The 22,208-nt window shown below is 56.3% G+C and overlaps 1 protein-coding gene across 1 annotated transcript in view; it reads right to left on the bottom strand.

Moving 5' to 3' along the window:
• Window positions 1-15,886, bottom strand: part of CDH1 (cadherin 1) — a 71,089-nt gene extending 55,203 nt beyond the window's left edge. Inside the window, exon 1 of the mRNA XM_055145756.1 lies at window positions 15,775-15,886. The gene's annotated coding sequence lies outside the window, so the exon portion shown is untranslated. The remainder of the gene's footprint in view (window positions 1-15,774) is intronic.
• Between the last annotated feature and the right edge of the window lie 6,322 nt (window positions 15,887-22,208).

Raw genomic sequence — 22,208 nt, forward strand, 5'->3', positions numbered from 1 at the left:
TCACATTTTACGGAGCAATCCCTATGTTTGGTTTGTTTATCTCTGGGCCACACCAGGCGGTGCTCAGAGGTCACTCCTGGTTCTGCGCTCAGGGTTTGATTCTGGCGGGACTCAGGGAACCACATAGGATGCCAGGGATCAAACCTGGGTGGGCTACATGCAAGCCAAGTGCCCTACCCAACGTACTCTTGCGCTGGGCCACAATCCCTACTTCTATTTCAGGAAAATTCCACTTTGTGAAAGAAGCTACGAGGCCAGTGACAGCACAGCGGGGAGGGCGCTTGCCCCGCATGCAGTCAACCTGGGTTCAATCCCCGGCACCCCCTATGGTCCCTCGAGGCCACCAGGAGTGATCCCTGAGCACAGAGTCAGGAGAAAGCCCTAAGCACCGCTGGGTGTGGCCCCAGAACAAAACAAAACAAACAGACCCCAGGGCTACTCTGAGTCCCAAAACACAAAACACAAGATCTGGTCGGGGGCTGGGATGTGTGTCTCCTGGTAGAGCGCGGGACTTGTGTGTGCGGGCCCTGGCTTTGATCCCAGGCACTGCGCGAGGCCACCAGCTCAGCTGGGTGTGGCGCCCACGACAATGGGGGAAAAAAATGACTAACATAAAATCAGTGACCCATTTAGGGGGTTGGGGTGGGGAGACCTGAAGTTTCCTTTGTAGGCCAAAGAGAAAAATTCAGACTATTCAGAGACTCTCAGCAGTGGGGCTGAGCCTTGGGCGCAGCAGACTGGGCCGGGGACTGACATTTCTGTGCCCAGGCACGGGCAGTAGGACCGTGGAGTGGTCAATAATCTTCAGGCGTTTCCACTTCACTTATCTGTCTTGGGCCCAGGGGTCATGCCCGACAGGTCTCAGGGCTACTACTCCCGGGTCTGTGCTCTGGAGTTAACCCCAGGGTGCCCCATGCACTGCGGGGGTCGGCCACGGATAAAGTTGTTGTTTTTTTTCTTTTTGGGTCACACCCAGCGATGCTCAGGGGTTACTCCTGGCTTTGCAATCAGGAATTACTCCTGGCAGTGCTTGGGGGACCATATGGGATGCCGGGGATCGAACCCGGGTCGGCCGCGTGCAAGGCAAACGCCCTACCCGCTGTGCTATCGCTCCAGCCCCGGCCACAGATACAGTTAAGTGCCCTCGCCCCTGTACTATCTCCCCGGCTCCAACTTTGACTTCTCTGAACTTAGATCACGGAGCCCTGCTCTGTGTGTGGTATTGGGGAGCAGGCCCAGGACCCCACCCAGGCGAGGCAAGTGCTCTCCCACTGAGCTACGGCCCTGGACCCCACTTTGTCGGCTGAAGATGGGACGTCATAAGACCTGCCTCAAAGGTCGGCTGGAGGTGACACTGGGATGACCCAGGACAGCCATCCTTAACGAGCCGGGCTGTCAGCACACGGGCTCCGGCAGAACCTTTTAAGGACACCTCTGGGCTGTGAGGCTGAGTCACCTGTCTTGCTCACACAGGCACCGAGCCGCTACACGGCGGGAGGGTGCTGACCCTGGTTCCACCCCCAGCGCTGCACCTGCTCATTTCCCCGAGCCCCATCAGGAGTGACTCCTGAGTGCAGAGCCGGGAGTAAGCCCTGAGCAGTGCTGGGTGTGACCCAAACCTGCCATCCACCCCCAAATAATAAAGAACGTAACAAATTCCACATATGGGGCTGGAGTGATAGCACAGTGGGTAGGGCATTTGCCTTAGCATGTGGCCGACCCAGGTTCAATTCCCAGCATCCCACAGGGTCCCCCAAGCACTGCCAGGAGTAATTCCTGAGTGCATGAGCCAGGAGTAACCCCTGTGCATCACCGGGTGTCACCCCAAAAAGAAGCAATTAACTAGTTAATTAATTAACAAATAAATTCATATATTTTTTCCCACTTAGGGAAAAAAGATGGTGAAGAATGGGTTTCGGCAAACCGAATTTCTCAGGGTGGAAGAGGCACAGAGGCTTAAGTGCACAGGGGAACCCCGGCTTCTGCCCCTGGCAGGTGGGGTGTCTCCAGGAGCACCCCTGAGCACTGCTGTGGGGGGGCCCAACCAAGCAGAACCAATCATCAATCTCCACTCCAGGTCACTTTCCATCGGGGATTGAGCACCACAGGGCGAAGGACCCCTCAAGTCACCAACATGGCAAGTTCCCTTCACATGTCAGAAGAGAAAGGAAGCGGGGCCTGATGCCAGAACCCCTCCCCGCTCAAGACAGCAGCCCCCGCCTTCCTGAACCTCCAGAGCCCAGGTCCGAGCTCCAGAAGCCCTAAGTCCTCCCAAGCTCAGGCAACAGATTTAGTCACAGGAGGGAAAAGGAAGTAGTAACCAACATGCAAGGAAACCAACGCAACCAGCGCATGACTTTCCTCCCAAGGACTCTCAGGACAGTCTCAAACTCATCTACACGGAGAGCTTTCCTGGGGGCTGGGGAGACGGCCCAGGGGCTGAGCACCCGCCTCTTACAGTTCAATCCCCAGCACCACATGGTCCCCCCACCCCTGGAACCAAGAACCACCAAGAGGGGCCCAAACACCCCTCTCCAGCCAAAAAAAAACAAAAAGGAAGAGCATTTCTCCATAAAAGGCATAGAAAGTCACTCGCTTCTAGAGCCAGAAGAGAGTACATGGGGCAAGGTACCTACTGCCGCCTGCCCCAAGTCAGCTCCCAGCACGGGTCCGGGAAACAGCCGTCCTGAGCAGCACTGTGGTCCCCACCCCCGTTAACGAAAGACAAACTCGCATTTCTCGACAACTTTCGTCACTGGGATGAGCCCCCGAGTAGGTGGCAAGGAAAGCACCGTGTGAACCCCGTCATCCCAGGGTCAGCTGGACGGCCAATATCTCCCGGGATCTGTGAGTCAAAGCTGGCACCTGGGAGACGGTGATGTCACCCGATCCCACCTGTGCTTCGGTGGCCGTGACTCAGGCCCCCTCCACCTCTTCCCCCCACTCAGAAAGTGCCCAGGTACCTTTTTCAGGCTGACTCAGGGGTGATGTCTTCTATGAGGAAGCCAGACTTTCCCCACGCACCCCATCCCTTTTCCAAACACTCCTGCCCGCCCTGCTGAAGGCTCCGTGGAGGAGGCGCCCGCCAGCTCTGAGGGCCATTGTGACGAGCCAACGCCCCCCATCTGCCTCAAAGTCAGTGTGTGTGTCTCACGTGTGCACAGGCATATTGCCCCATAAGTCACAAGCCACATATACTCGCTCACACACAACCTGCCTCCAAAGTCTGTCTCGGGGCCGGAGCGATAGTACAGCGGGGAGGGTATTAGCCCTGCGTGGCCAACCCCGGGTTCAATCCCCGGCATCCTATATTGTCCCCTGAGCACCCCCTGGAGTAATTCCTGAGTGCAGAGCCAGGAGCAACGCCCGAGTTTCACAAGGTTTAGGCCCAAAACCAACCCAGGAGACTGTGTCTGTGTGTCTCTCCCTCTCATGCGCCCACGCGTACACAGACACCCAGCCCGTTCAGGACACTGTCATTCCTCCACCGTGAGCTGGCGAGGAAAAGCTAGACTAGAACAAGAGTCCTCTGGGGCAGCCTGCCAAGAGCCAGGTGGTTTGGAAAGAGCATCCGATCCCAGCTGGAAGCTGACACCCTCGAGGGGAGCGGTGGGAGCCAGCGCAGACGAGCCTCTGAACCAAGGCGACCTGGCTCCCGGGCCTGCCCCCTCCAGCCCGGCTCTCCCCTCTTCCTTCATCTCCGTGGAGCCCTGGCTCCGGCCAGCACATCCGACCACCATCGCTCCAGCAGCCTCCGGAGAAGGCGGCGGGTGATGGGAACACGGCCAGCCACGACCACGAGAGCAGCCACCTTGTCTGCTGAGAGAGCACGGGCCGGGGGGCCACCTTGCTTGCACCCCCTCCCTTCCTGGCTGCAGACCCAGAACCATCTCTGATCACTCGGAGCTGAGGTTCAAAGGAGAAAACCTCAATCCAGCCTGTTTGTGACCAGAGGGGTCAAAGCAACAAAGGGTTTTCTCAGCAACAAGTTCTCAAACCAAAGTGTTAGTCACTAGGCGAGGAGGATGTGGCGGGTGGTAGACTGATCACTGGGGTCCCCTGGGAGCCCCGAGTTCCATCCCAGCCTGGCCAAAAAGAAAAAAAAAAAAAGATCTCAGTCTGCCAGGGAGACAGCTCAAAGTTCAACTCCACAGCAGGCCGGTCGCTCTCCGCAGCCTCAGGCAGAGTTGGGCACTGCCTGCTGTGACCCCAAAACAAGCAAAAGCGAAAGGAAATCTCTGTGGCTAAAATTCAAATGTAATGGAGTATCCCGCATCTTATCGCCCAATCTGTGAACCCAGCCCAGCCCAGGGGTTCTCTCTCCACAGCATCTTACAGAAAGATCTCAAGGGGCCAGAGAAGACGTAAAGGGGTTGAGGTACTGGCCCTGCATGCAGCTGACCGGGGGTCCATGTCCCCTGGCACTGCACAATGTCCCCTGAGAACCACCAGGAGTAATCCCTGAGCACTGCTGGATGTGGTTCCCGTGCCCCCCAAGACTAAAACAGAAAACTCTCTAAGGCCCGTCCCGATGAGTGTATATTCGTCAGATGGAGTTGGGCTGGCAGCTCGTAACCCAACTTTATTTTTTATTTTTTGATTTTTAGGTCACACCTGGCGATGCACAGGGGTTACTCCTGGCTCTTCACTCAGGAATTACCCCTGGCAGTCCTCAGGGGACCATATGGGATGCTGGGATTAGAACCCAGGTTGGCCGCGTGCAAGGCAAACGCCCTACCCGCTGTGCTATCGCTCCAGCCCTCGTAACCCAACTTTAAAGGTATGTGTGCCTGTAGAGTTTTCTCTTGGCTTCCCCCAGAAGCTCCTTTCAGTCCCCCACGCATTGCCAAAAGGAAACAGACGCCGGGTCTTGAACAATTAATGGGCCTGAGGATGCTGCTGTTGCCCAGGAGAAGGTGTTGGGTGTACGGGGAGGGGCAGGGGAAGGTGCGGCCAGACAGCAGGAGAGCCAGCCGGTGCCCCTGGCGGGCTCAGGTCTCCGCTCAGATTTTGATCTTGCTGCAAGGTGCTTCCTTACACCGAGAAGTGTGGTGCAGACATGGCTCGCCCGACCTTTACACTCGAATCTGCGAGGTAAGGTGACACCAGGGGGGGTGTGGAAAGTGGGAGGCCACAAGGCAGACTCAGGCCCCCTCGCATCCCTCCTGTGGCTCCTTCTGACAAGGTTTCATCTTTTTTGTTTTGGGGCCACACCCATTGGTGCTCAGTTCTTACTCCTGGCCCCGAGCTCAGGGCTCACACCTGGCAGGGCTCAGGGGACCAGATGGGGTGCGGGAGATAAAATCTGGGTCAGCTGCATGCCAGGCGAGCACCCTACCCACTGTACTATCACTTTGGCTGTGTCTTTTCTTAAAAAAAAAAAAATGGGGGGGTGCTGGAGCAATAGTACAGCGGGTAAGGCGTTTTTTGGGATGACCCAAAAAGAAAAAAAAAAAATGAGGCCAGAGAGGTAAGATAGCATAGAGCAGGGTTGGTAGTGCAGAGGCCAGGAGTAAGCCCTGAGCACCTTGGGTGTAGCCCAAGAAACCAAAATATAAAATAAAAGACAGGGGGGGTGAAGAGACAACACAGGTTGACCCCAATTTGATCCCCAGCACCATATACAGTCCCCCCCAAACTCCACTGGGTGGCCCTACCCCACTCCCCCAAAAAATTCAGAAGCACCCAGGACTATCTCCTAAGAACAAAAGACATACATAATATAGTTGTCCAGGGAAATCTCTTTTGTCCAACACACAGAGGAAGAGTTACCGTGCGTTGGGTAATACTGCCAGGAGCCAGACCAAAGTGCTCGGGCCCCTTGAGCTCTTCTTATTTTCTTTTTGAGCCTTGAGCAGCACTCAAGGGTCACTCCTGGCAGGCCTTGGGGTGCTAGATCTGTCACATACCTGGCAAGTGCCCTACCCGCTGCACTAGCTCTCCAGCCCCTGAACTCAAGTTCCAGAAGCAGGAGAAAATGGCAGGGATATGGCGAAAGGCCGGAGGAGGGACGTGAAGCAAAAGTAGTCAGGGATGTGGATCAGCCCGCTCCACCCTCACGCCAGAAAACTATTTCTCTGTTTTAAGAAAAGATGCATGGGGGCCGGAGAGATAGCACAGCGGGGAGGGCATTGGCCTTGCACGCAGCTGACCCGGGTCCAATCCCCGGCATCCCATATGGTCCCCCAAGAACTGCCAGGAGTAATGCTTGAGTACAGACCCAGGAGTTACCCCTGAGCATCACTGGGTATGAACCAAAATAAATAAATAAATAAAGCATGAAATGGAGAGAGAGCTGCTCAGTGGCTTGCATATGAAAGCCTGGATTCCATCCCTGCTACCACGAGGTCCCCTATGCGCGCCACCCCCAGGCACCAAACTGAGAGTAGTCCCCAGGGACTGGTGTGAATAAAAGGCGCCCCCCCCCTGCCAAAGACAGAGAGAGACAGAGAGAGAGAGAGAGACAGAGAGAGAGAGAGAGGAAACAAAGCAAAGAAGGGAGGTGCCAAGGAACCCTAGAAAACAGGTGGTTCAAGAAAGGTCTCTGGGGCTGGAGCGATGGTACAGCAGGTCGGGCACTTGCCTTGCATGCAGTGGCCTTGGGCTCAATCCTGAGGGTCCCAAATGGTTTACCTAGCATCGCCAGGAGTAATTCCTGAGTGCAGAGCTAGGAGTAAGGCCTGAGACCACCAGTTGTGGCCCCCTAAAAACAGTAATAATAATTTTTTTTTAATTCTGAAAAATGAAAGGTCTCCCTGAGGGCAACGTTCGAGCAAAGACTTGACACAAAGGAGCAGGTTGGGCTGTGGGGAGGGCGGCCTGGGCAAAGGCCCTGGGGTTGAGCACCAGGCAACCTGGAGGAACAAACTGAGCAATCGAGATTCGGGCTTCTGTTCTGTGTGACATGGGGCACCTGGTAGGTTCTGGGTAGGAGCCAGGCAGAGGGGCTGCCAGGGAGGTGCGAGGCCAGCAAGGCCAGCAAAAAAGGCAGTTGCTACCTCCTGCCAGGAGAGCTTGACGGCAGAGCACCGGCCTCGCCTGCATGAGGCCCTGGGTTGGATCCCCGGGACCCCAAAAATAAATATATGCACGCAACTTCTCTCAGAGGAAAACTCTTCTGGGAAAAAATGAGAAGACATCCTCGGTGCGTTTGAAAGCCAAACCACAGAAACAGGTGTTCTTGGCCTTCAACATGCCCAGGTATCATAAATCTAAAAGGCTTTTGGCTTGTTAAGTTCTCCTAATTACAAAGCCCACTAATTATTATCTAGGCCCCGGCCAATTATCCCACGGGGTCCTGCGCTGGCCACGGTCTCCAGGGAAGCAGGCTCGGGCCTTCAGGAAGCAGCTCCCTCTTCTCGCAGGCCTCTGCCCTGAGCCGGCTCCTGCGCCCAGCAAACGCCACAACAGGAATTTGGTCAGAAGCTGCCCTCCTCATCCTCCTCCTCCCCCTCCTCCTCCTCCTCATCCTCCTCCTCCCCCTCCTCCTCCTCCTCCTCCTCCTCCTCCCCCTCCCCCTCCTCCCCCTCCCCCTCCTCCTCCTCCTCCTCCTCCTCCTTCTCCCCCTCCCCCTCCTCCTCCTTCTCCTCCTCCTCCTCCCCCTCCCCCTCCTCCTTCTCCTCCTCCTTCCTCCTCCTCCTTCTCCTCCTCCTCCTCCTCCTCCTCCTCCTCCTCCTCCTCCTCCTCCTCCTCCTCCTCCTCCTCCTCGGATGCGTTGCCACGAGCACCTTCCTTGCAGGTGTGAAACCTGGGTCCGTCCCAGCACCACAAACCAACAAAATGACCTGTTGAAACAGTTACCCTCCTGAACCCAGCCTTTCGCTTTTGATTCTCTTTTGGGGGTCACACCCCGTGGTGCTCAGGGCTTACTCCTGACTCTGTGCTCAGGGATCACTCCTGGCAGTTTCGGGAGACCATGTGGGGTGCCAGGGATCAAGCCCGGGTCGGCTGCCTGTGCCATCCCTCCGGCCCTCGGTCCCTGTCTTTGAATGCCAGTGTAATTGCATTTTCAGGGACCCAGGAAGTTGGAAACGACAAAAAGGAGCATTTATTTGGAAATGAAAGATGAAAAAGGAAAAAAAAAAACTGAAAATTGCCCCAAAGCAAAAGATCACTTGGGTCTTTCAAAAGCTGAGCTCTCTGGGCTGGAGAGCTGGTGCACGGGGCTAAGGCGCCTTGCTCACGGCTGACCCGGCTGATCCCGGAGTGCAGAGGCAGGCGTGAGCTCTGAGCACCACCAGGTGTACCCCACCCCGCCCCTGAAAAAGAGCTGAGCTCTAGCACCACAACCAGAACTGGGAAGATCCAAGGGGGCTGAAGACATCTCTTCCCAAGAGAAGGAGTTTCTTCCAGAGCAGGGCGCCGCAGATGCACTAGGGATGCGAGAGGGCCGGGGGAGCGGGGGGGTGGAGAAAGCACAGAATTAGAGAGATGAAAGTCCAAGACGCGGCCCAGCTCTGCTCTGCCAAGCCTGGCTGGCACTGCAGGCAAGTGGTCCAGTCTCTGGAGCCTGCGCCAACTCCCAGAGATGGGGATCCTGGGGGAGACGTGGGTACTGGAGCCTGTCCCCCTCCCAAAGACGGGGGTTGTCTTCTCCCCAGAGATGGGACTACCAGGACCTCTCTCCGTCCCCAAGGTGAGCAGCTGGGGCCTGCGTCTCTCCCAGAGATGGGGTTACTGGAGTGGTCCCCTCTCCCAGAGATGGGGGTACTGGGGCCTGTGCCTCTCCCAGAGATGGTGGGTACTGGGGCTGGTCCCCTCTCCCAGAGATGGGAGTACTGGGCGCTCGCTCCCTCTCCTAAACTTGGGGATGAGAGACCACCTTCTCTTCTGGAGTTGGGGATGAGGACAGTTGCTGCTCTAGGCCACCGTGAGCACAAATAACGCTGTGAGCCCTGTGGACTGGGTGTAAGCAAGTACCTCTCTGCCTGCTGGCCCCGAGTCCCCCAGCAGAGCCCTAACCATTCCCCTCCAGTTCAAGGGATCCCTGAGCACTACGCCGCCACTGACACCAAAGCAAGAAGAAAGGCCACTCCCCGATGCCCTGTTTGAATTCAGCTTCCAAACGCTACCTCACGCTCTTTCAAGTTCAAGACCCCCAAATATCTCTGTGTAGACCCCAGAGGATCCTTCAGGCGGCAGAGTCAACCTTTCCTGACCAAGAACTCCTTTTTCAGGGTTAGAGTACAGCGGGGAGGGCATTTGCCTTGCACACGGCCGACCCAGGTTCCATCCCCGGCATCCCATATGGTTCCCTAAGAACCACCAGGAGTAATTCCTGAGTGCAGAGCCAGGAGTAACCCCTGAGCATCACCGAGTGTGACAAAAAAGGAAAGAAAACAATCCAACCTCATTTTTCTTCCCCATTTGTTCCTCTTTCTCCTCTACTTCTAAAGAATGTGCCACAATTATTTCTGCCTGGAACCACTAGGGTAAAATCTTGAAGTCTCCCAACTGAAAATGGTTTTGATTTGGGGGAGACAGAGGTTACACTCCTCCCCTGGCCACTGGTCGGGGTGCGGACTGATGCCGTCCTAGAGGAGGGTGAGGTCTGAGAACATTCCAGACGCCCAGAGCCCGGCCCAGCAGCCCCGCCAGCAGGGACGCCTCTTCTGCAGGACCAGAGCAGTGAGGGGAGACGAGAGCCCCGGCAGGTGGGCCAGACCGCGGCACTGCACACAAGACGGACACGTGGACGATGCGGGAGGAGGCAGGGGTGGGAAGTGCGAGTGGTCACACATACGGGCATCACCGGGTTCGAGCTGGGGGAATGCACTTACTGAAAGGACAGAAGGAGGCGGGGCTGGAAGACTGCACAGCGGGCACTTGCCGTGCATGGGGCCTGCCCAGTCTGATCCCCAGCACCACGTATGGTCCCTGAGCACCCCCGTCCGATGCCCTGACCAGAACCAGCTATTTACTCAGCAAACATGGGCGACGCCAGGACTACGGATGGGGCAGCAGACTGGGGGGCAGGGGGAGGGAGGGTCTTTCTCTCTGGCGGGCGGGCCTCCCAGTCAGCACTCTGGGACCAAGTCACTGTGATACTCGCCGAGTAGACAGGGCCCAGAAACCGTGGGGCTGCTCAGGCCCCGCGGTGCCAGGGCCACCCCTGGCTGTGCTTGGAGTCAGCCTGGGAATCTGGGAATCAAACTGGAAGAGCGAATGCAAATTCTGACAGCCCCTCCCCCCACCCAACTGTGGTCCTGCCCCCCTGCCCTCCCCTAGCTGCTACAAATGTCCCCCGCCCCCCAACCCTGCAGAACCCAGATTCAAGGCCCAGGGAGTTGGCAGGAAAACCCTGTCTGAAGTGCCAGGTGGCAGGACGTGGGGTCTGGGAGCGAAGCGTGGTCTCAGGCGCTGGGCAAAGCGTTGGACAAGGCACAGACAGCGATCTGTGGGCCTGTGAATCCGGAAACACTCTCAAAACCAGGGTCGAGCCCCGCCCCGACCCCAACTGTCCCTTCTCACCCTAACTCTTAAACAATAGACCCAGACCGGGGAAGGTCCACAGGCAAACCCACAGGCGAACCCACAGGCTCCCAATTTCCTGCCTTAGCAAAGGCCTTATTCTGGCCACTGTTTGCTTTAACACAGGAGCAGGGAGGGGGCATGCGGAACTGGTTTATCTGGTTTGCAGGGTGGGAGGGAGCTCAGGACAACACCTGAACCTGAGGGAAAAGCTGCAGAGGAGAGTCTCAAAGGGCGACACCCACCACCCCAGGGACTTTATTTCATAGTCACCAAGGACACCCAGCAGGACGCTCTGAGGCCCTTACACAGCCGGGGAAACTAAGGCTGGTGGGGAGGATCCTTCCAGACGCACACTTTGAGCCGGGGTAGAAAAATGCCATCAGATCCCGAAGGGGGAAGAGGGACTGGGGCTTCGGAAGGAGGAAAAGGAGAAAAAGGCCAAAGCGCAGGGGAAGCCTGAAGAACAGCAGGTGCCCAGGGATAGTGGGGAACTGCGGGATCAGAGGGATGCTCAAAAGGCGGGGCCAATCCCTGGTCCTGCACGGACCCCAGGGCACAGAGCTGGGAGCAGCTCCAGACCACCACCAGGTGTGCCCCAAAAACAAAATGCAAAAAGAAAGAAACCAAATGAGCAAGGTCAGGGCCCCTTCCAGTTTGCAGCTGTCCAGGCATTTAGGACTCACTTCGGGGCCCTACGGGTATAGACAGATGGTCTTGACTGAATTTCCACAAAACCTAGCACTCACCCCCTCCCCGCCCACTTAGGGATAGGCCTCTGAGGCACGAAGGTGATGCCTGACCTCAAACCTGAACCTTCCCAGGGCTTAATCCTCACCAGCCAGGCTAATGGCAGCCCCCACCCCGAGAACCTGAAACTCTACAAGATGGGGGCAAGGCAGAGTGGAAACCAAGGCAGCTGGCTTGGAGGGAGTCTTAGGGGACCAGCAGCAGTCTGGGGGTGATAGGAGAGCCGGCTGCTCTGGCATCTGGTCTCTCGGGGGTTCCCTGCCTACCCCCACAAAGGGAAATGTGTAACAGGTAGGCGTTTGGTCGTTTCTATTTTTTTAATTTATTATCTGTAATTATCAGTTTACTATCTGCTTACTGCTGGCATTGCACTCAGGAATTCCTCCTGGAAGTGGATGCCAGGATCAAAATCGAGTTGGCCATGCGTAAGGGCCAAGCGTCCTACCCGCTGGACACTCTTATGGCTCGGCCCTAAGAGGCGGGTGTTTGGGAAGGAAAGCAGCCAGGAGGGACACTCCCCTGGGGAGTCAGCGACGGAGGGACAGATGCAGAATGTGCTCGAGTATGGGACAGGAAGTCATAAATATATATACTCCCTTATAAAGAAGGGAGTAACAAGTGGCCAATGGTGACTGCATGGCAGCCAACGGAACTGAGTCAGCCAGGGAGGGGGCAGGGGGGCATGGGAGGGGACCCTGAGACACTGGTGAAGAGAGAGGTCTGGTGAGGGTGTGGATTTGGACACTGTAGGCCTGAAACTTTTTTGGGGTGGGGAGCCCTGGCAGTCCTCAGGGAGCACTTTGCCATGGAGAACAAATCTGGGTCGGCCACTGCAAGGCAAGAACCTTAACCCCTGCCCTGGCTCAATAACCCTGAAAGTCTCTATTATAAACAGTATTTTCTTGGGGGAGAGGGATTGCTGTTTAGGGGGCCAAACCCTGTAGCGCTCAGGGCTTACTCCTGACTCTAAGCTCAGGGGTCACTCTTGGGTGGGCTCAGAAGGACCATCAGGGGTGCTGGTCACCAGGCAAGGGTTGGCTGCACACCAGGCAAGTGCCCTGGCTGCTGTACTATCTCTCTTAGCCCCTACTTGGATCCGTGCCGTAAATCACAGCCCCTCAATAAAAATGAGGGGAGGGGCCAGAGAGATAGCACAGCGGGTAGGGCGTTTGCCTTGCACGTGGCTGACCCGGGTTCGATCTCCGGCATCCCATATGGTCCCCCAAGCACTGCCAGGAGTTAACTCCTGAGTTATGAGCCAGGAGTAACCCCTGAGCATCGCTGGGTGTGACCCAAAAAGAAAAAAAATAAAATAAAATAAGAAAATAAAAATGAGGAGAAAGAGCAAAAGGTGGGAAAGGAATGTAACTAAAAGAAAGCAGCAAACAGGAATGAGCCCCAGCAGTGGGAGGAGGGCCAGCCCCGTGGGGAGGAGGGAGGAGCAGAGGCTGCTCCTTTCATCAGGGCGGGTGTAAGGTGAGCCCCATGCAGCCTTTCTATTTGTTTTTGGTTAAGCTCAGCTTCATTGTGGCAGGTCCTCCTGCCGGGCTCACACCTTCCCACACTTCTTTACAAAGAGGAGAATATTAACCAGTGTGGGTGGGGCCCTCCGCCAGCTCTGGCCCCTGCTCCAGGCCCCGGGTGCCAAGGTTCCCGGGCCCTGGGTAACTGGAGGCTGAGCACAGTTGAGGAGCACTCCGGAGCCCCAGGCCCTCTCAGGGAGCCTGCAGCTCTCCACCCAGAAGGTGCGGAAGAACAAGGCAAGCAAGAGGGCACTCGAGGGAGGATCTGCAGAGACTGGGGGTTGAACGGTCTCCCTCTATCCCACAACCAGGAGAGGAAGCCAAGGAATGAGATACTAGGCTGAGGCCATAGAGTCGCTACAGTGGGTAGGGTGTGAGCCTGGCCCAGCCCTGCCAGGAGTGATTGATCCCTGGGTCCAGATTCAGGAGCAAGCCCTGAGCACCACTGGGTGTGGCACCCAAACCAAAATAAATAAAGAGAAATAGATACTACAGGAGCACAGGATGGCCCCCAGCAAACTACTCCAGGGTTGTGAAAAGGGTGGCCTCAGGCGCAGGCTGGCGGTTGGTCAGATACTGCTTCTCCAAAATCCAAGTTTGTGCCCAGGAGCCAAGGGCCAGTCCCAGGTTTTCAAAGCCCCAGTACTTCCGGCCCTCCTTAGTATGGGGGGTGGGGGGGAAGGAACTAGGCTAAGTTCCCTCCCTCTGGCCCTGCAGTCACAGGTGTGGCCTCAGTCAGGTGTGGCTTCTGTCCCAGGGCCGTTCCAACATTAGATTGGTAGAAGGAGACCCACCCCCAAAGGTGTCCCAAAGTGAAACACTTGGGGAAATCCCTCAAATGTGAGTGTGTGGACACAGTGAGACTGGAAGCACCACCAAGCAGCTTGCGGGTGCACCTACCCACACCTCCAGCCACGAACCACTCAGTGCCCTTCTCCCCTCTACACCAGAAGCAGCTCCTAGCAACAGCCCTGCTGGGTAGGCTGCCCCCTCCCTGGCCCCCAAAGCATCCAGGGAAACTGCAGAGGCCCCGAGTCCCCTGCCATGCCAGGAGCACTGCTTGGGAGACCAGAAATACATAAGCGAATAAAATAGAGCAGCTCGATTCACATGTGTCAGGCCCTGGGTTAAGAGCCCCAGTGCAGGGCTGGAGCGATAGCACAGCAGGTAGGGCGTTCTCCTTGCACTTGGCCGACCCGGGTTCGATTCCCAGCATCCCATATGGTCCCCTGAGCACCGTCAGGGGTAATTCCTGAGTCCAGAGCCAGGAGTGACCCCTGTGCATCACCGGGTATGACCCAAAAAAGAAAAAAAAAAAAAAAAAAGAGTCCCAATGCTACAAAAAAAAACACTCCTGTAAGTAAATATATACAAATAAAAGTAAATAATAGTGTCACTATCTACAATAATGATCATTTTCATTCACTATGCAATTTTTGTCTGTTTTTGGTATTTGGGTGCTCAGGGCTTACTCCTGGCTCTGTGCTCAGGGATCACTCCTGGCTCTGTGCTCAGGGGACCAAATGTGGCATGGGGGGATCAAACTTGGGTTGGCGGCATACAAGGCAAGTAAGCGCTCTACTCGCTGTACTATCACTCAGGCCTGACAAGGCAATTATATTACCATAGGTCAGTCAAAAGGCTGAGAGGCAGGGAACTAAACCTGGGTACTACCAAATGTGAGCAAGGCACCAAGTGACCAGCACTTGCAGCAGACCATTCCACTTTGTGTCCACACACTCCCGTTTCCTGATCTTCCAAGCCAGCTCCATTTTGCCAAAAAATGGCAGTGATCTCCCACTGAGGCTGTGGAAACCTCCCAAGCCACCCGTACCCTTTGCCTTTGACAGTAAGTGCTATGGCCTCTGAGGGGGGTCCTGCTAGAATGTGGAGTCCAAGGACTGGGCTGGAATGTCCCTCCCTCCATTCATTCCTGTTGTCCGGGCCCAACCCTGGCCCAGCCCTGAGCAGCCTAATGTCCGCCCCACTGCCAGAGGGTAACAACATCTCTCAGATTACCCCCCACCCCCCCTACAAAGCCGCTCCACCCAGAGGGACCTCAGAAAAGCAAATATGTTTCATCAATTAAGCTGCAGTTTCTATGTTTAAAAAAAAATAGCCGCCCACAGTTGGAACAACTTCCAAAGTTCAAAAACATTTTTCAGACAACAGCGTGATTGCTGCCACAGTGTTCACGTGGCCGAGACCAGAAAGGAAAGCTTGGGAAAAAAAGCAGAGAATTCCCTCTGGGGGCGTGGAGGGCGATTTCTCTCTCTCTCTCTCTCTCTCTCTCTCCCTCTCCCTCTCTTTTAAGAGGGTTTCTTATTATTGTTCGAACACACTCCACCAACAGACAAAAATCAAGTGGGAGAAGAAAGGCCTCAGATAGGAAATCAGGCGCTGGGGAATGGGGGAAGCCAGGAGGGAGAGAGCAGCAGCCTGGCTGGTTCTCACACTCCCCAGGGCAGGTGGAAGGGAACAGAGCTCGCAGGAGAATCCTGATGACCACAAAGATAGGACCAAAGTACAGTGCGGGAGTGTTCCAGCCCTGACTCAGAGCGGCCAAGCTCTGGGGAAAAAAAAAAAAAAACACGCACACAGCATTTTTTCTCGGACGGATGGAACCTGCATCCGTATTTTCATTTCTAAGAGCAAAAGGCACGGGGGTTGGGAGGAGTGGGGAGGCCCCACTGCGCTCCTGGGCGCACCCAGGAATCGAGACTTCCACGCTGCGTCTCCCTCTGGGATGACAGACAGACAGACGGACGGTCCCTAAAGCGGTCGCGACACGGCGGAGGCCTCTAATAAAGCCCTTTATAGCATAATTAACCTTGCCAGGGGAGCCCCGAGACCGCAGACGGCCCCGCGGTAAGCTCAGCTCCCGAAATCGGCGCGGATTGCGGCGGGGTGTCACCGGAGCCGGGCCGGGAGGGGCCGGGCCGCCCAGCCCGGGGCGAGGCCGCGCCGGTTTCGCTCCCCGGGGCGCTCGCACCCCGCCCCGCCCGGCGCGGACCCCGCGGCGCGCGCTCACCTCGGCCCAGGACGCGGCCCCTCTCCAGGTGTCGCCGGGACACGGCGAACGTGTAGTTCTCGGCGCCGAAGCCGGGACGGCAGGGCTCGGGCTCTCCGCACAGCCGCGACGGGACCTGGGGGAGGGGAAAGGTACCGGGTCAGGGAGGCTCGGGGGTCCCCCCCGCCTGCCCTCACCGAAACTCGCGGCCGCCAGGCCCCCTCCCCACCTCCCTCCCGTCGCGTCTAACTCTGCCCAACTCTCCGGGGACTGTGCCGGGAGGCTCCCTCGGTCCAGTAGCCCCAAACGCTCTGAACCGCACCCCCGCCCCCGATCCCGGCGCCCCCAGGTTTATTTGCTGCCCTTCCTCTATCCGGAGGGTCCCTTTCTTCCTCCCGACCCCCAGCCGCCTGGCTCTCCCCCTAGGCGTGCACCGGCTCCGGGTTTCCAAGTCCTGCGCGCACACACGCGCGTTCCAAGACCCCGCGCCCGGGATTCCCCGCCCCGCGCCCCCAGCTGGGCCGCGGCGCTGTCCGCACCGATCCCAGCCCCGTAGGAGGACAGTGGGATTCCAGGCCGGTCCGGGCCTTCGGACAGAACTTTCCCAAGCAGGAGCGCGGGGCCGGCACGGGGAGCGGGGACGCCGCGGGCGCGACCTACCTGCAGGAGCAGCAGCCCCAGGAGCGCGGAAAGGCGGTGGCACCGAGGGCCCATGGCGGGCCGGAGGGTCGGTAGGGTGGGCTTGGGTCGCGGCAGGGCGGACAGCGCGGGGCCGCGATAGCTGAAACTCGCAGGTAATGCTAGGCAGTATTGAGTCCGACAGCGCCACCGCCGCCGCCAGGTGAGCCGCCGAGGCTCCGCCCCCGCCCCGCTGATTGGCTGGGAGGCGCACCTGCGGGTCACAGCCAATGAGAGGTGTGGGTTCCACTTCCGATGCGGGCAGGGGGCGGGACCAACGACTCACGACCCCGCCCACAGACCCGGTGACCCGCTGGCTGGCGATTGGTAGAGTCCGGGGCGGGCGCAGGGGCTGCGCTATTCAGGTGGGCTGTAGTTCGAATCCCTGAAGTGCTGCAGGCCTCGGGAAGAACTTGCCCCATTGAACCGTTGTCTAATGCTCTTTCCGGAGGGGCTACACCCGGTGCTCAGGGGTTACTCCTGACTCTGCACTCAGGGATCACTCTTGGTTTTAGGTCAGGAGGTGCCAGGGATCGAATCCGGATCAGACGCATGCACGGCAAATTCTCAGGGTGGTGGCGGGCAGGGGACTGAGACCCAAAGGACTAGAGGCCAGCAGGTGCCACGGAGCACCGGAAGCCACTCCTTACTTTTTCATTCCAGTTCTTTTCCTCTCTGACTGTCACCTCTTGATCCCTACCTGCTCTGGCCCTTAATGTTCTTTTATTTGAAGATAATGGAAGAGTTTTGGGACACACTCAGGGGGCCAGTATTCAGGGTCTAGTCCTTGCTCTGTGCTTAGGGTCTTCTGGCGGCACTGGAGGACTATGTGTGATCTTGACCTCGTGCTACAGCTCTAGCTCCGCAGCTTTCTTTGAAACTCGGGATCTGTTTGAGTGAATCTGCAAATCACCTGCAGGACCCATGTTTTGTTTTTTATTTGGGGGACCACATTCAGTTGTGCTCAGAACTTACTCCTGGCTCTATGCTCAGAGATCACAGGGCTTCGGGGACGATATGGGGTCCTGGATATCAATCCTGGTAGTCGGAATTGTCCCTCCAGCCCATGAACTCACTTTTCCAAGCTTCGGTCTCCCCTCCTTCTAAAGAGAATAATAAGCAATAACATTAACACTTTCCTATGTTGTTGTAACTATTCCACACAATTCACAAAACCAATGTCTCTGCACCATGGAAGCTGTGAGTGAAGGAATGTGAGGGATAAAAATAGAAGCAATTGGGGCTGGAGTGCTAGTACACTAGGTAAGGCATTTGCCTTGAATGCGGCTGACCTGGGTTTGATCCCCGGAATCCCATACAGTTCCCTGAACACTGCCAGGAATAATTCCTGAGTGCAGAGCCAGGAGTAACCCCTGAGCATCGCTGGGTGTGACCCAAAAAGACATAAATAAATAAATAAATAAAATAGAAGCAACTAATTTTAAAAATAAGAAGAAATAGAGGCTGGAAAGCTAGATCCCTGGCATCACACATGGTCCTCTAATCATAGAGCCACGAGTTGGCCCAACACTGAGTGTGTCCAAGCCTCCCCTCCCCTAAATACCTATAAAAAATTGGGAGGGTGGGGTCAGGGATGGAACACAGGGTCTCACATATATAAAGCACATGGTCTACCACTGTGCTAAATCCTGGCTCCTAAAAATAAACATTGAGTCTTTCCAAAATGAAAAAGAAAAAAGAAAAACAAACAATAGTAGCAGCTGGACACTGCAGTGCTATGCCAGGCTCTGTGCTAAGTATTGATCACTGACTATCTCATCCAGTTACATCTCAAAATAATCAGGGCGATGGCAGGCAGGGGACTGAGATCCAAAGAACAGAAAGAGGCCAGCAGATGACACGGAACACTGGAAGCCTCTCCCTTCTTTCTTATTCCTCTTCCTTTCCTCTCTGATCGTCACTCATGGTCCCAGACAGTCTCTGCTCCACAGAGTCCAACCTGTCCTCTATTTGTTCCAGTGTGGGGGCCACACTTGGTGCTCAGGTGCAATTTCTGGCAATCCACTCAGAAGTGACCCCAGGCAGTACTTGGGGGACCCTATGCAATGCCAGGGACTTAACTGGGGTCAATAGGACACAAGATAAACACCCTAGCTCCTGTACTTCCTCTCCAGTCCTCTGCCTGTCCTTTAATGGTGGCCTGTAAAAGACCCTTTAGAGGTTGTTCTTTCTTGTTCCTTGTAAATAACTCACCATCATATAATCACCATTTTGATGTAGCAAGTCGAAATCCAAATTTAGAGACCTCCTGAACCGCACTGCGCTCTTAACACACAGCCAACGCCATCTTCACTAGAGAATGGTCCCCAGTAAAATTATTCGGATATGGGGCCAGAGGGATAGTACAGCAGGTAGGGCATTTGCCTTTCACGTGGCTGACCTGGGTTCCATCCCCGGCATCCCATATGGTCCCCCAAGCACCACCAGGAGTAATTCCTGAGTGTAGAGCCAGGAGTAATCCCAGGTGTGACTCAAAAAGAAAAAAAGAATTATTTGGATAAACAAAGACTAGACATTTAGACACGCTAATAGCTTCCTTCCATGTCTGATTTCCAGGAACCAGCACTATCTCTGGTTCGGCTACTCTGACAAGAAAACCAGCATTGCTTTCACTGTATAGCGCCGAGTGAGTCAGCGCTCACTGACCACATCCCTCAGCCTTCCCATAGGTCTGAATGGGCCAACAGGAGCAATTCCAAGAAAACCATTGACCAGAGGATTTGGCATTTATGGGCACTGTTCAGTCACCACCTGTTCTTTGGTGTTTTTTGTTTGGTTGGTTTTGGAGCCACATGGGCAGCGCTTAGAGACACTTCCTGGCTCTGTGAGTGGTGCTGAGATTTCGAACCAGGGTTAGTTGGATGCAAGACTAGTGCCCCTTACCTGTGTCCAATATCTCTGGCCCCTCCCCTGCTCTTCCTCTAGAGGAAGACCACAGCACTATTGCACTGTCTTCCTGTTGCTCATGGAGATGCTCGAGCGGGCACCAGTAACATCTCCATTGTGAGACTTGTTGTTACTGTTTTTGGCATATTGAATACGTCACCGGTAGCTTGCCAGGCTCTGCCGTGCGGGCGAGATACTCTCAGTAGCTTGCCAGGCTCTCTGAAAGGGGCAGAAGGAATCGAACCCGGGTCAGCTGCGTGCAAGGCAAACGCCCTACCCGCTGTGCTATCGGGAAAGAACATATTTCAAACATTTCACCCAGGGCCAGAGTGCATGCTTGCGGACTGGAGCAATAGCACAGCGGGTAGGGCCTTTGCCTTGCACGCAGCCGACCCAAGTTTGATTCCCAGCATCCCATATGGTCCCCTGAGCACTGCCAGGGGTAATTCCTGAGTCCATAAGCCAGGAGTAACCCCTGTGCATCGCCGGGTGTGACCCAAAAACAAAAAAAGACAAAAACAGAGTACATGCTTTGCTTGTAAGAGGCTGGCACTGAATCCCTGAGCACCACCATGAGAGTCCCCTGAACACAAAGCTGGGAGTATCCCCAGAGCACCATCACGTGTGTGTCCAATACCCCCTCCCAAATAACACATTCCACTCAGAGTACATGGGTGGGTTGCTTTGCCCACGGAGGGAACTTTGTGAATCCCCAAGGAGAGAGATCACCTTAAGACAGGGCAGTTTCCGGCCAGCGCGGCCCCACCCCCACTCCCACTGAATGGGTCTCTGAGTGCAGTGCCCAGGGCAGCTGCTTGGCTCTAAGCCCCTCGGACCCCAGGGCTCAGCAGGGAATGGCTCCAGCATTTCCTTTCCCTCTGACAAGATAATGGAAGCACAGAGGCCTTGCCCCAGGGGTGGAGGTCTGTCGGTTATTTATGTTTCTCCCAGTTCTATAAAAATACATATTTTAAACCACCTCCAGCCGGGGGGAGCCTTTAGACATCAGGGCTTTGCTTCCGTCCAGCCCGACCTTGGAAATGCCCGGATCCCCGCGCCTCTTCCAGGACACTCAGCTCATTCAGTCCAGCTGCCTTAGAGGACAGGCCAGGCGGGACGAGCCACTGCACACTCTCCAGGGAGAGGGCAGGGGCCCGGGTGGGGGCGGGGTGGGGCCGCGGCTTTGTGGTCGGTGCCTCAGTTTCCCTGCCGTGCAAGCTGCTTGGAGGGTTCTCCCGCCAGCCTGCAGGGTCGCAGCGGGATCTCCCTGGATCTCAAGTCTCATCTGCAAAATGGGGCTGTTGAGAGCACTTAGCCCCGCAGCTCGGCCCATCAGCCCGAGCCATTAGCGAAGGGCTGGGGCCCGACCTTCCCCCTCCAGGTTGGCGCCAAGTCGGAGCCCTGGGGGAGCGCCCGGCCGCAGGCTCGCCTTTCTCCACCGCCCTTGCAAATCTCCTAAGCTATCTCGAGCCTTTGCTAGAACTAGGAAAAAAAAAAAAAAAAGGCGACTTTCAAGTGGTCTGGTTAGGGATTCGGACCCTCCCCCGAAACAGCAGTCATTAGCATTTTAAAGGGGAGAGAGTGGAAGCTGCTTCCTTCAAAGGCGTGAAAAAGTGGGCGCTGCTTTGCACGCTCCCGGGTGAGGGGGTGGGGGAGGGGGCCTCACGCCGCCTAGGATGTGCTCCTTCTTTTTCTCTGCGGCAGTGGGGGAGGCGGATGGTTGGGTTCGAGGATCCCCCAGGGTACAGAGTTGGTGCCCACCAGGAAGGGGAGGTCCCGCAGGGGTCTTCTGCAGGAGTTGGGGATCAATCCTGCAGTGCGGGAGGCTGCTCCGGGTTTTGTGCTCTGGGAGAGGATGGGGGGAAACTCGGGTCGGCTGTCTGCTGCCTGCACCCCTGGGTTCTGTGAGGGGCTTCCGGAGGGAAGGGGCATCCCTGAGCTCCTCGAGGAGAGATTTCAGATCTAGGAGCTGGGATCTTCCCAAGGTCCCTCTAGCGGGAATGGGGGAGAATTTGGAGCATCCACAGGGAAAGAAACGTCGACCAGCATGATCGCGCTGGGCAAGATCTGAGGGTTAAAAGTAGGCAAAGGGGGGCTGGAGCGATAGCACAGCGGGTAGGGCGTTTGCCTTGCACGCGGCCGACCCAGGTTCGATTCCCAGCATCCCATAGGGTCCCCTGAGCACCGCCAGGGGTAATTCCTGAGTGCAGAGCCAGGAGTAACCCCTGTGCAACGCCGGGTGTGACCCAAAAAAGCCAAAAAAAAAAAAAAAAGTAGGTAAAGGGATATTCTTGATCACCTTTCAGTATCAATACTGCAAACCCCAATGCCCAAAAAGAGAGAGAGAGAAAGAGACAGAGAGAAGAAAAGCGCCTGCCATAGAGGCGGGCAGGGGTGGGGGTGCTGGGAAATGTACACTGGTGGAGGGCTAGGTGTTGGAGCACTGTATGACTGAAATCCAACCGGGAACGGCTTTGTAAGGGTCTACCTCACAATGATTCGATAAAACAATAATAATAATAAAATTTAAAAATAGAAACGCCGGTCAGAGGCCTTGCAGATCTTCCCCGGAAACAGGAGACCCCCACCCGGGCGCAGCTGGGCGAGCCCCTTCGGGGTGGGTGAAACATTCCAGGTTTCCTTATTGCAGGGTGCGCCTCTGGCAGAGTTTTATTTCTTGGGTGTCCTGGCGACGGAGGCAGCCGGAGTTAATGATTAATCCGCGAGCAGAACTGCTCCTTTCCTCTCTTAGGCAAAGGGCTCGGGCGGGTGGGGCCACCTCGGCCCACCGCACCCACCGCGGCCGGGGGGAGGGGCGGTGCGGAGGAGGAAGTGCCCGGCCCGGGGATTGCTGGGGCGGCCGCGGAGGC

Source organism: Sorex araneus, chromosome 8, assembly GCF_027595985.1.
Source record: "Sorex araneus isolate mSorAra2 chromosome 8, mSorAra2.pri, whole genome shotgun sequence".
Classification (NCBI taxonomy): Eukaryota; Metazoa; Chordata; class Mammalia; order Eulipotyphla; family Soricidae; genus Sorex; species Sorex araneus.